This window comes from Sciurus carolinensis, unplaced genomic scaffold, assembly GCF_902686445.1.
Source record: "Sciurus carolinensis unplaced genomic scaffold, mSciCar1.2, whole genome shotgun sequence".
Taxonomy (NCBI): Eukaryota; Metazoa; Chordata; class Mammalia; order Rodentia; family Sciuridae; genus Sciurus; species Sciurus carolinensis.
The window spans coordinates 975,011-988,674 of record NW_025920164.1 but is presented as its reverse complement, the minus strand read 5'-3'; positions in this window follow the sequence as shown (position 1 = coordinate 988,674).

Genomic DNA, 13,664 nt, shown 5'->3' with positions numbered 1-13,664 from the left:
ATGTATAAAAATGCATTAGATTTATGTGCATTGATCTTATATCCTGCTACTTTACTGAATTCACTTATGAGTTCTAAAAGTTTTCTGGTGGAATTTCCTGGTTCCTCTAAGTATATAATCATATCATCAGCAAATAGGGATAGTTTGAGTTCTTCTTTTCCTATTCATATCCCTTTAATTTCTTTGGTCTGTCTAATTGCTCTGACTAGAATTTCAAGGAACGATATTGAATAGAAGTGGTGAAAGAGGGCATCCCTGCCTTGTTCCAGTTTTAGGGGGAATGCTTTCCATTTTTTACCATTTAGAATGATATTAGCCATGGGCTTAGCATAGATGGCCTTTACAATGTTAAGGAATGTTCCCACTATCCCTATTTTTTCTAGTGTTTTGAGCATGAAGGGGTGCTGTATTTATCAAATGCTTTTTCTGCATCTACTGAAATAATCATGTGATTCTTCACTTTAAGTCTATTGATTCAGTGTACATTTAAAGATATCAGACCATTTGTGTTGATTTGTTGAAATTAAACTTATGGGGTAGATTCATCAATATTGACCTGTCAAGGTACATTTGTCAACATCAATGTAGTTTGCTCTATATTTACCCATTGGATTAGATTTGTTCATATCAACACATTGGGGTATATTTGTCAATATTGATACAAGAATGCAGATTCATAATAATGACTTATTGCAGTAGATTGTTCATTATCAATTTGTCATTATCAATGATAAGATGTAGACTCATTGATGCCAACTTGTTGGGTAGATTTGTGGATATCAACTTGTCAGTGTAGATCATCAATATTGACCCATTAGTGTACAATCATCAATATCAATCCATCAAGGTAGATTCATCTGTATTGACCCTTTGAAGTATATTTGCCAATATTGACTCTTTGGTGCATATTCATTGTTATTGACTTGTCTGTGTAGATTCCACCACACCAATCCATTGTGTTAGAACAGTTAATATCAACTTGATGTGATATATTCACTGATGTCAATCATAGGTGTTGATTCATTGATATTGATTCATTGGTGTAGATTCTATGATATCAACCAATTGGAGTAGATTCATTGATATTGACTCTTCAGTGTATATCCATCCACATCAATCCATTGGGTTATATTCATCAATATCAACTTGATGGGGTAGATTCATTGACATTGACCTGTAGATGTTGATTCATCTATATTGACTCATCAGTGTAGCTTTGTTGATATTAAATTATCCATGTTGATTCATCAGACATTGATTTGTCAGTGTTGATTCATAGATGTATCTTCATTTATATTTAACCATCAGGGTATATTCATCAATATCAACTCTTCTGTATAGATTCATTGTTATTGACCGAAGGGTAGATTTGTTGATATTGACTTTTTGGTGTAGATTTATCAATATCGAATCATTGGTGTAGATTCTTCCATATCTGCCCATTGGAGTAGATTCATCAAAATTGTTTTAATTGGGTAGGTTTGACAATATTATCATATCAGTATAGATCCTTTATTATTGACCCATTGGTCAAGATTCATTGATATTGACTTGGTATAAATTCATCAATGTCACCTTAAAGCTGGAGATTCATCAATATCTACCTGTCAGTGCAGATTCATAAATATTGACTTGAAGATTTACATTCATCAACATTGGAACATTGGTGAAGAAACATCTATGTGGACCCTTCAGCATAGATTTGTTGATATTGACCCATAGGCATACATTCATAAATATCAACTCATTGGTGTAGATTTGTTGATATTGACTTGTTGGGGTATATTATTCAATACTGATTTGTTGATATCAACTCTTCAAAGTAGATATGTCAATATTGGCTTAATAGGGAAGGTTTGTCATTATCTACTTACCTGTGTAAATTTGTCAAAATTGGACCATCAGTGTAGATTCAAGGATTATGACTCATCAAGTTAGATTCATTAATATCTACTCACTGGTGTAGATTTTTTGATATCAACACATTGAGGTAGATTCATCAATATTGACTTTTTAGGTTTATTTGTTGATATTGGCACATTGGTGTAGATTCATTGATATTGACTCCCGGGTATATTTGTTGATATCAACTTAGTGGGAAGATTTGTTGATATTGAGTCATCAATGTAGATTTGTCAATATTGAATCAACAAGGCACATTCATCAATATTGACTCACCATGATAGATTCTTGATATCCACAATTCTGTATAGTTTTGTTGATATCAACCTATTGGGGTAGATTCATCATTATCAACCAGACATGGTAGATTCTCTGTTATCAACTAAACTGGATGGGTCCATCAATATTGATTTGTTGAAAGCAATTTGATGATGTAGATTCATCAATATCTACTACCCCATGTACATTGGTTTACATTGATGTGTCTGGGTAGATTTGTTGACATCAACTTATAGGGATGATGATGTAGATTCATCAATATTGATTTGTTAGTATAGATTTGTCAATGTAGATTCATTGATATTGACCCATTGGAGTATATTTTTTCATATCTACTCTTCTGGGTACATTCATTTATATCTACACTTCCCATCAGTATAGATACACTTATATCAACCTGTCAGGGTAGATTTGTCAATATCAACCCATCAGAATAGATCCATCACTTTTAATGGTTTGATGTAGATTCATTGATATCAATATTTTGGTGTAGATTCATTGATATCAACCCATCAGAGTAGATTCCTCATTATCAAAGACTTGACTTGGTTGATTTGTCAATATCAACTCATTGGTGGAGATTTGTAGATATCAAATTGTAGGGGTAGATTCATCAATATTGATTTATTGATATAAATTAATCAATGTAGATTCATTAATATTGATCCATTCAGCTATATTTGTTGATATCTAATCTTCTGGGTATATTTCTCAGTATCTACCTGTTGATATAGATTCATCAATATTGACTCATTGGAGTCAATTCATTCATATCAATCCATTTTAAAAATTCATCAATTTTAACTATTCTGGGTAGAATCATTGACATCAACCCTTCATTATAGATTCATCAAAATCAAAACATCAGTGTAGATGCATTGATATTGATTAGCCAATATCAATTTTTCAATAAAGATTTGTTGATATTAACTTGATAGTGTAAATTCATGAATATTGATTCATCATTGTAGATTCATTGGTATTGACTTTTTTCCTTAACAAGTACTTTTATAAATGCTTATTCTATTTCTGTTAAGTCTAATTCATCTAATTTTAACTTATGGTATCCATGGCATTCAAGATTTATATCAACCTACTTAACATTTTAAGTCATTTTTTGCTGAAGAAACATTCTATAAAAAATAGACATTATACTTCAACCATTTTAGAGAAATTAACACTATATTGATTGCTTGACCACTTAGAGAAATGAATACTTAAGTAAATTTAAAGACATCCTTACTTTTATCTATTTAGCCAATTTTAGTCATGTGAACTGAAAGTCATTTGGATCCATTTTATTATAAATATATTAATGCTTATTTTTTATATAATGCCAATTTTGACACCATATACATAATAGATAGACAAAAGCATATATGTAGATACAACATACAATAAAAAGGTATGCACACATGCATAATACTGATATAAAACAAAGAATTTATAGATTTAGGTTTGTAGTTGTGAAACAAAATAGCTTCAGATGATTATTGCACAGAATGTCATATTTAACCACAGAGAAATTAAAATAAAGCCTGTCACAATTTTTTTTAAACATGCATATGACATGTGCAGATTGAAGACATAAGGTGTAGAATCTACCAGCCATGGGGAAGACTAAAATCAAAGGTTCATTCTCCAAGGTGGAAGATTTACTCTCATTTTCACCATTGTATATTCTCCATCCTTAGATCTTTTCAAAAGGAATCTGTTCCTTTCCAGTGTATTTATGAGTTAACTTTTGAATAATTGGACTCTGAGTAAAGACAGTAGAAGAAAACATTAGGCAAGAAACTCCAGGAACACAAAACAAGACCAACTGATGCAGGACCAAAGCTGAATTCACAAAAATACCCTGGAGCTCAGAAGACAGAGGCTTTGAAACATGACACATTATGAAATATTACCCAACTGGATCAGATTAGAGAGGGCTCAGATATGAACAAATTCTGTGAGAACATAAAGTCCTCAGGATACTTTTTGAAAGAATAGTAGGTACATATGGGATCTTTTTAATTTTTCCTTACTGTGAATATCTGGAAAGAATAAAAAATGCATGGAAATCAGTGAATTTTCTGACATTCTCAGGCCTGGTGCTCCTGACCAATCCAGATTATTTTTTCTTTTCTTTCTTTCTTTCTTTCTTTCTTTCTTTCTTTCTTTCTTTCTTTCTTTCTTTCTTTCTTTCTTTCTTTCTTTCTCTTTCTCATCCTTTTCTTTAGCCCTTAATGTGGAACTAACTCAAAGAACAGAATTTCAGAGTATAGTAAAAGAGAAATAAATCTTTTAAGACCTACAGCAACTTGCAATTAAATGTGACATCATATTTCCTCTGCTTTTGAATCAGTTTTGGCATTAGCTGATGGAGGTTTCAATACATATGGATATCAGGCAGGCAGCAAAAAATAAGGGAATATTTTGAACATGATACTCAGAAAACTTACACACAGCACAGATTGACCATTTTCCTCCATTTTTGTAAAACAAGTTCTATAACATAGGGTAATAATTTATGTTTTTCTTCAGAGATCATTTTTTTTCCATTCCCTGACTGTTAATCAAGCCAGGCTCATGTGCAGAACAAACCTAGGATTTTTTCCTTAAAGTTTGGAGAGGTGTTTCCAGAGAAGTGTAAACTTGCATCCAATCTATGAGGCAGAGGGAAGACTAGGGTGTCTCTGATATTTCCTGTCTTCTGTGAACCAGAGTGTGGACAATGGTGACAGAGGGTGGGAGAGCAGTGATTAAGATTGAGGGTCTCTGATGACCTCATGACTGTGGCATGCCTGGTGCTTTGGAATGTTTCTCTGAAAGGGCAAAGGATGCTTAGCTGCTATGGCAATGCCCTTTATATGCAGGCTCTCAAGAGTTTTATTAGCTAGGACCTTCATCTCAGGCACACAGTTCATGGGAAGAAAGGAATTCTTATGCTAGACAACCACAGTGTTTCACCAACTGCACTTCTCCAGTTCTTGCCTACCTTAGAGTAAATTTTAACAATGAACTTTCTTGAGAGATACACAAATCTCATAACTTTGCATTTTTCAACCTGTGGCTTGCAACTACAGAAAAGCAACATAAGATGTCCTAGTTTCTGTAACTTTCTTGAACTCAAAGAATAATGGTTGCATTCTTTAACTTGATAATGAGACATATATAAGGAAAGATTGCTGGCATAATTCTTTAGATCTGTAACTCCATCAGAAAGCAGAGCTTTACCTGATCCCAGCTTAATCTTCAAGGTCTGTGTCTGTGAATATTTTCCAATCCCCCTTCACCCCTGGCTGGACCTGGAAGTTTGGTGCACTGGTTGAGATAGTTGGTGGCCCATATGGATCTGGACACAATGTAACTTTCTTCAGTCATTAGAATAGGGGACACTCCTGGAGGTGTACGTTATAATAAAAAAAATCTTAAAGGTACAGAGATCAGGGGAGTGAGTCAGATTCATGTACAAAATATGGAAAATACAGTATCCAAAGAAAGGGATCATTATGTGTCTTTCCTTAGAGATCTGAATAGGAAGAGCATTAGTTCAGTTAGACAAGCACAACTGTTAGAATTTATAAACTTTACTACTAAAACTCTGTCCCACTGTTGGCACAGTCTTAAAATGGCTTTAGCAAGACTCCCTTGCTTAGAAAACTGGCAGAAAATGTTATGAGAATGCCCTAAATGTTGTTTTTATTGTGTAGTCAGGGCTGGGGATTCACTATGTTGTGTTTAGTCAAAGCCAGAAACATTATGATTCAGTGTATAGAAACATAGTCACAAACATTAACTTTGGAGCATGTGAATTTACTTTTATATAATGTGTTTTCAGTGTGCCTTCTTTGTACTTTATGTAAACGGTCCTATGAAAAGTGCTATGGCTGTGTTTATGTCACTTTTTTCTCTGTTGTGACAAAAATGTTTGACCAGACCTATTATATAGGAGGAAAATTTTATTTGAGACTTCAAAGTTTCAGAGATCACAGTCCATAGAAAACTGGCCCACATAGAAAGAGGGCTCACTTTTGTTAGTTGTAAAGGCTCCAGAGGTGTATATGATATGAGTAAGGAGAACATCGAGTTGTGATGGGAGTTTTCTTTGAGGTTAGTAGAGGGAATCTCTGTGGTGTTTAGGGAGGCTAGTCAATAAATAATCATGAGAACTCTCAGGTGTCTTGGTATAGCCTTCAGAAGTAAATAGGGAGGACTCTTTGGTGAGCAGTGAGGTCAATCTGAGATGTTTGGTTAGGGTTTGCTGAGGTGTGTTTGTAGGACTTGAAAAGGAGTATGTTGTGTACTCACTTAGCTCTCTAGGGTTTTCTCTCTGAAATGTGTAGGTATGGATCACAATATGAGTAGTGAAGGCTTTTTTATGTGTCAACAATGCACTCTGATGTTTACAGGGTGGGATCCTGGATATTCATAGTGAGTGTTCTCTGGTCTATGCAGTGTGAACTTGATGAGGTATTTAGGAGAATTTCATGATGTTTGAGTGCTCTTTACATTTCTGGGAAGGACCCCTGAGGTGATTTGGGAGGACTCACAGAGTTACAAACGTATGGAGCTCTGTGAAAGATAGAAATAAATCAGTAAGTTGTTTCCAGAGGGCTGTTTGTTGTGAGTAGTCAAAGCTCATTGAATTGAGAACAGAGGACAACCTGATGTGGATGGGAAGGCACTATGAGTTGAGGATTATGATTGGGCCAGGGGTGTTAGGTTCAGGATCAGGGTTAGCATTTGTGGTGTATAGGAAGAGCCTTTGTTTTGAGTTGAAAGACTTTTCTGTAGTGTGTATTGAGGGCTCTCAAAAGTACATAAATAGGTCATCTGGTGCTGAAAGTGGGTTTGTGGAGAAGTATAGTTAGTAGAGAGGGCTTCTAAAGCAGTACAGTTTGTACACACTGAGGTATGTAGGGATGACTCTGTGTGGCATGTAGGGACTACTCTTGAGTGGAGTAGGGAAGACTTTCTTTAATGTGTATGGAGGATACACTAATTGCTGTATGAATGGCTTTCAGACTTGTATTTTGTGAGATGAGTAAAGAGGGCTATGTGAGGAGTGTAGTAGCATTCTGTTATGTGTGTCAGAGGTCTCTTAGATGTGTGTGGGAGGGCTCTTTAAGAAGCGTTTTGATGGTTCACTCAGGCACATAGGGAATGCATACTCAAATAAGTAGAAAAGACTCATTTGTTTTCGGAAGGCCACTTAAAGTGAGTAGTGAGAGCTCTGTGAGATAAGTTTGAAGGACAAAATGACAGAAATGAGGGACCTATGAGTTGCTGATTGAGTGTTCTAAATCGTGTGTATGTAGGACTCCCTGATATAAGTAGGGAGGGGTCTGTGAGATTTGTATTGTAGTTTCTTTGAGGTGTAGAAGTAGGGATCATTGAAATACATAGGGACAGAACTCTGATATGTGTAGGGAGGGCTTTATGTCTAGATAAGTCCCTATTACAGTGTGCAGAGGGATATATGAGATGTGTAGGAAGGCTTTATGACTGATTAAAAAGGCTTTCTCAGTTGGGAGGGTCCTCTCAAGGCAACAATGAGATACATCTAATATGAGTAGGGAGAACACACCGAGGTGTGATGGGAGTGTTTGTTGAGGATAGTGGATGGAATCAAAGGCATTTTAAGGGGGCACTTATAGGAATACCTGAGGTTTCTACTTATGGTGTCTGGAGCTAAATAGGGAGGATATTTTGCTGGGTAGTGAGAGTTATGTAGTAGATGTACAGGTAGAGTTTTCTGAGGTTTGTTTAAAGGGCATTCTAAGGTTTGTATGGAAGTCTCTCTGAGATTTTTAGGGAGGACTCTTGATTGGGGTGTATAGGGATGGTGCTCTTAGGTGAGTATTAAGAACTCCCAAGTTGTGTGTCCCCTTAATGTGAATAAGAAGGGATCTCTGAAATGATTTGGGTGGATTAATTGAGGTTTGAAAGGAGAGCTCTATGAAGTTGGTTACAGGTTCACTGAATTTTTGATAGTAGGGCATTGTGAGGTGTGCAGAAAAGTGGTGTGTGGTGTTTAGTGACAGTTCTCTGAGATATGTAGGAATTGCTCAATGAGGTGTGTGGGAAGTATTATTTCTGAAATGTGCATGGAATGCCCTGCAAGGTGTAAGTGCCCCTGTTGTGAGGAGGGAGGGCTTTCTCAGTTGTATATGGAGGTGTCTATAATGCGTGTAGGTAGGGTACTCTGAGGTAGGGACCGAAGTCCCCCTGAGGTTTGTAGGTCAGGTGCTCTGATATGTGTTGGGAGGTATCAGGTGTGAAGCAGAAATCTCTGTGGGTGTAAATGGCTTTTGTATGTGTAGGAGTTCTTTCTGGTTTGTGTACAAGGGCCCTTTGAAGTTAATAGTAATATCCATCTGACATTAATAGGGAGAATATACTGAGGTGTGATGGAAGTGTTCTTAAAGGATACTACAGGGGATATCAATGCTGTTTAGGAAGGTCAATCCAAGGAGTATCAAAAGTGGTCTTTGAGTTCTGTAAGTACAGCACTTGGAAGTATTTAGGGGGGAATTTTTGGTGTGTAGTGAGTTCAATCTGAGATTCGTAGGCAGTGTTTGCTAAGGTGTTTAGTAAAGGCATTCTGAAGTTTGAATAAATGTTTCTATGGAGTCTATAAGCAGTACTCTTTGGGGTGTATAAAGAGGGTTTTCTTTATTGTTTAGGTGTTGCTCAAAAACTTGTTAATACAGCATCCCTAAGGTGTGTATGTATGGCACTTTTAAGTGTGTATGAAGGGCTGTTGATTTAAATAGGGAGGAATTACTCAGATGTGTAGGTAGGTGTGTTCTAGGTGTGGAGGAAAGGTTGACTTGGTTCTCTTTATTGCATAGGAGGTTTCTCTGAGATATGTAGGGAGGGCCCATTGATGGTTGTAGGAGGGCTGCTTGATGTGTGTGGGAGGACCCCCTGAAGAGAGTTGAGAGGGTTCACAGATGTGCATAGGGATGGTGCTCTTTGCTGGGTATAAAAATTTCAGTAAGTTGTTTATAGACAGCCATTTTAGGTGAGTATCGAGAGCACTGTGAGATGAGTAGGTAGGACAAACTGATATAAAAGGGAAAGGACTATAAATTTTATGTTAGTGTTAGGTTGTGGCTTACATTTTTGGGTCAGAATCCATATCTTCCTCAGTGTCAGGGTCAGGGACAGCCCTCCATGGTATGTAGGGAGGGCTTGTGTCTATGGTTATGGTTAGGATTAGGGTTATGTTAAGGGTCAAGGTCAGTATTTTCAGTGTATAAAGAATGACTCAGTGATGAATTGAAAGGAATCTTTGAGGTGTGTATTGAAAGCTTTCCAAGGTGAGTAGACAGGCTCTCTGTTGTGTTTAAAGAAGAATTGCCAAGAAAAAGTGTTAGTAGGAAATTCCTGGAAAGGACTATATTTTTTACCCAGTGAAGTTTAGAGACATGCCTCACTGAGGTGTTTAGGGATAGTTCTCTGAGGTGTTTAGGGACTGCTCTTGAGGTGGGTACGGAAGGCTACTTTTGATGTGTATGAGGGTACACTCAGGTGTTTAGGAAGTGCCCTCTGAAGTTGGTAGCATGGGCCTCTGTGTTGTGTAAAGAGGGCTCTATGAGGTGTGTAGGAGGTTTCCAAGATGTGTATCATAGGACAATTTAACATGTGTGGATGTGCCACTGATGTGAGTTGGGAGGGCACACAGTAGTGCAGAGGAAAGGTGCTTTGTCATGTGTGGAAAAGGTTCAATGAGTTGTGTTTGTAGGGCCTTTTGAGGGAAGTAGTGAAATCTCTGAGAGATGAGTAGGTAGGAAAATTGATGTAGAAGGGAAAAAACTATGAGGATAGGGTGTGGGTTGTGGTTAGGGTTAGGGTTTAGGGTAAAGGTCATGATCATGGCTAGGATCATGGTCAGGGAGGGCCCTCTCTTTTAAGAGGGAGAGCTTGGGGTTAGAGTTAGGGTTAGGTTTAAGGTTAGATTTAGGATCAGGGTCAACATTTGTGTGTACATAGAAGGCCTATGTAGTGACTCAAATGTGTTCTCTGAGGTGTGCACTGAAGACTCTCTGAGTTGCACAGATAGGTTATTTGGGGTATTAGAGAGGACTTTCAAAGAAGTATAGTTAGCAGAAGGTCCTTTAAAACAAGTGAGGTATATACAGAAGGTATATACAGAAGTTCAGTGAGGTATATACAGAAGTTTCTCTGAGGTGTGTAGATATTGCTTTGAGGTGATTAGGGAGTGCTTTTATTTATGTGCATCAAGGATACTCTAAGGTGTGTAGGGAGGGCTCTCTGAGGTTAGTAGTGCATGGTCTTTGAGCTGTCTAGAGTAAACTGAGGTGTGTAGAAGTACTCTATGACATGTCAGAGGAGTATTAGACATGAGTGGGAGGTCCAACTGTGAGAGATCAAGAGGGCTCTCACAGGTCTATACAGAGTATTTACTGAAGTGAATATAAAGAACTCTAGTGAGTTGTGCTCAGAGAGTCATTTGAGGTGAGAAGAGAGAGCTCTATAAGATGAGTATGGAGGACAAATTCATACAGAAAGGGAGTAATTTTGAGGTGTGGAGTGGGAGTGGGGTATCTCTTTGGTGTGTAGGTTGGATTCACTGAGATTAGTAGGGAGGGCTCTCTGAACTCTGTTGTGTAGGTTCCCTGAGGTGTTTAGTAAGGACTAATTAAAATGCATAGGGATGGCACACTGATATGTGAAGGGAAGTCTCTAGTGGTGTGTAGGGTGGTCCCTATTAGATGTGCAGAAGAATCTATGAGGGGTGTAAGAGGGTTTTACATCTGAGGAGAAATGCTGTCTCATTTGTTTAGGAAAAGCCCTCTGAAGTGAATAGTGTGATATCTTTGATTTGAGTATGGAGAACATACTAAAGTTTGATGGGAGGATTCTTTGAAGATAGTACAGGAAATCTCTGGGGTGTTTTGGGAGGGCACTCAAGGGAGTTTCAAGAGGACTCTGTGAGTTTTGCAGTTTTGGCCTTGGGCTGTGATAGAGAACATTTTTGTGAGTAGTGCAGGCTGAGATGCACAGGTAGCATTTTTTGAGTTTTGATGAAATGGCATTCTGAGGTTTGTACGGAAGCCTCTCTGAGACTCTTAGGGAGGATAATTGAATGGTGTGTTTAGGAAGTGTCCTCTTTTGGTGAGAGGTATGTACTCTCTGAGGGGTGTAGATATGTATTTCTAAGGTGAGTAAGTGGAGAATTCTTACATGAATAAGGAGGACAAACTGAGGTTTGAAAGGAGGACCTATAAGGTGTAAGAGAGTTCGCTGAATTGTAAAAGTAATGTAGAGAGGTGGTGTGTAGTATTTGGGAACTGCTCTCTGAGTTCTGTAGGGATTGATAAATTATGTGAGTACTATGGGCTTCTATGGTGTGAATGAATAGCCCTCTGTTGTGTAGGAAGGGTGCTTGATATGAGTGTGGAAGGCTTTCTGAGATGCGGAGGAAGGTGAATGTGAGGTGTGTAGGAAGGGAAGGGCTCTCTGCAGTTTCTTGTGTGGGCTCTCTGTAGAGAAGTCTCCATTAAGTGTGCAGAAGCTATCTATGAGGCGTAAAAAATGACTTTTGCCCATGCAGGAGTGCATGGTGGGCTTAGTGTTAGGGTTAGAAATCCATCTGATATAAGCCAGGAGAACACCCGTTGGTGGAAGGTATCTTTTAGGATAGTAGCCAGAATCTCTCAGGTGTGTAGATAAGGCACTTGTAGGTGAGTAGCGAGAGGTTTTGGTAAATATTGAGGTCTATCTGAGATGTGTGGGTAGTGTTTTCTGAGGTGTGTAGCAGGAGAATACATAGAAGGAAGGATCCCATGAAGTGTGGAAGGGGGGATTTATATGGTCTGAAGTTAAGAATCATGGAGATGAGTAGTCTGGACTTTGAGCTTTGCCATGTAGGTTCACTAAGATGTGTAGTGAGGGCTAATTGAAATTCAGAGGGATAACACTCTGATGTGTTTTTGGAGGGCTCCCAGAGTTGTGTAGGGAGGTCTATATTAGGCAGACAGAGGGATCTTTGAGGGTTGTAGGAGGCCTGTTTGACATAGTAGAAATGCTATCTCGGTTATGTAGGGAAAGACTTCTACAGTGAATACTGAGATCTCTAATATGAGTAGAAAGAATAAACTCAGGTGTGGTGAGAGGAATATTTGAGGATAGAAGAGAAAAACTGAGGTGTTTTGGTAGGACATACACATACATGTTGAATGAGGTGTATAATGTGGGTGCTCATTGATAAAAATTAAGAGTTAACTGAGGTGTGTATTTGTGGACATCTATGGTAAGGAGAAATCTCTGAGATAAATGAAGACAAATTAAAGTTTTAATGGAGGACTCCATGAGGTGTGCAACAGGGCCCTCTGAAAAGTTAAATTATGGCATTCTGAGGTGTGTAGAGGTATGCTGTGTGGTGTGTAACAACGGTTCTCTGGTCCCAACATTGATACAGTGATTGATAAAAAATGTGTATAGGAAATGTGTCTAAGGTGTGTATGGATGGCTCTCTGAGTTCTGTAGAAAGGGCACTTGACATGAGTAGGTAGGGCTCTGAGCTGTGTGGAGAGGTGACTGCTATGTGTTTAAGAAGTGTTCACTTAAGTATGAAGGGAAGGTTCTCTGAGATTTCTAGTGCAGATGATTTGAGGTGTGTAGGGAGTCCTCTACTACGTGTGCAGGAGGAATCTAAGAAGGTTGTAGAAGGGCTTTTGTCTGCATAGGAGAACTCTCTGTTGTGTAGTTAGGGCCCTCAGAAATGAATAATGAAATGTACCAGATATGAGTAAGTAGAACATAATGAGATGTAATCGGAGTATTCTTTAAGTATAATATGGGGAATCCCCACATTGTTTGGGAAGGTCACTCAACAGTGTTTCCCGTCTTCTCTAAGATGTGTCAGGCCAACTCTCAGAGGTAAGTAGAGAGGGCATTTTGGTGAGTAGTAAGTTTTATCTGGGTTGCAGAAGACATGTTTGGGTAACCCTAAGATGGCAGCAGGCATTGAGCTAAGAGGTGTGCTGCATAAGTAATGTTAACACAGAGTGATCTACCTTTGCCTAATTAGATAATGTCTCCTTTGTGCTACTGGTCAACAGATGTTCCTCTTTCTTAATCGGTACCATAGCGCATGCTCCAACCATGCTACTTAGTCCTAAGCTGATTGGCTGCCTTAGGTATATAAGACACACACCTATAGGAAGCACAGATGGATAAGCAATGGTTAAGCAGCACCTCTGAATAATGGCAGAATGCAGGTTGCAGATTGCAGAATGGAGAAGTAAAGCCACACATCTAGATAGCAGAGTGAAGGATGCAGAATGCAGGATACAACTTTAAGAAGAAGCAACAGTAAGCAGAAGCAGTTAGTGGAGAGAAGAAGCGGTTAGAAGAAGCAGCTAGCCCTTAGATAGATAGCACCTAGTTCACAGGATGCGGGACACAACTCTAAGAAGAAATAGATCTCTGATAAGCGTAGAAGCCTCTCTTTCTCTAAAATT